The sequence below is a fragment of the Arachis duranensis genome, chromosome 4, assembly GCF_000817695.3.
Source record: "Arachis duranensis cultivar V14167 chromosome 4, aradu.V14167.gnm2.J7QH, whole genome shotgun sequence".
Lineage (NCBI taxonomy): Eukaryota > Viridiplantae > Streptophyta > Magnoliopsida > Fabales > Fabaceae > Arachis > Arachis duranensis.
Window position 1 is genome coordinate 95,613,034 of NC_029775.3, and position 1,267 is coordinate 95,614,300.

Below are 1,267 nucleotides of genomic sequence, written 5' to 3' on the forward strand. Positions count from 1 at the left end.
CTTAGTTGTCCCATGTTGGAACTCAATTCTCCTAGGGAGGTGTTTAGTTGCTCCCAATAATTTTGTGGAGAAAAGTGCATCCCTTGAGGCATCTCAGGGATCTCATGATGAGTGGGATCTCTTGTGTGCTCCATCCTTTTCTTAGTGATGGGCTTGTCCTCCTCAATGGGGTGTCTCCCTCTATGTCAACTCCAACCGAATAACAGAAGTGACAAATGAGATGAGGGAAGGCTAACCTTGCCAAGGTAGAGGACTTGTCCGCCACCTTATAGAGTTCTTGGGCTATAACCTCATGAACTTCTATTTCTTCTCCAATCATGATGCTATGGATCATGATAGCCCGGTCTATGGTAACTTCGGACCGGTTGCTAGTGGGAATGATCGAGCGTTGGATGAACTCCAACCATCCTCTAGCTACGGGTTTGAGGTCATGCCTTCTCAATTGAACCGGCTTTCCTCTTGAATCTCTCTTCCATTGGGCGCCCTCTTCACAAATGACTGTGAGGACTTGGTCTAACCTTTGGCGCCCTCTTCACATATGACTGTGAGGACTTGGTCCAACCTTTGATCAAAGTTGACCCTTCTAGTGTAAGGATGTTCATCTCCTTGCATCATAGGCAAGTTGAACGCCACCCTCACACCTTCCGGACTAAAATCCAAGTATTTCCCCCGAACCATAGTAAGATAATTCTTTGGATTCGGGTTCACACTTTGGTCATGGTTCTTGGTGATCCATGCATTGGTGATGCCAAGGCATCTTAGGCTAGTTTCACTAGCATTTTTCTGTTAGTTTTAGTTGTTTTATACATTTTCTTGAGCTTAAAGTAACCAAGAATGGTTAAATGAATAACAAAGTAATGAATCATCCAAAGAGTGTAATTTTGATGCAAATTCCATGAGTTTTTAGTTATATTACTTGAATGCTATGAATGTAAGAATTCTCATGAAATTTTGCAAGACTTTGATGCAATTGTATGGATGATTTCAGGGAAGAAGAGGCTATGCAAGGAAGCAACAAAATCAATAAAGGAAGCTTGAAGATCACATGTGCCACACAATGCTGAAAGTGGCGTTTAACCTTCAGTTTAAGGTTAAACTGAAGGTTAAACGCCAGAATCATGAAAGCTGAGAAAAGAGGAACTGGCGTTTAACCTCCAGTTTAACCTCAAACTGAAGGTTAAACGCCAGAATGAGAATGGCACCAAGGGAGTGATTCCACGTTTAACCTCCAGTTTGACCTCAAACTGGAGGTTAAACGTGTTCGAAC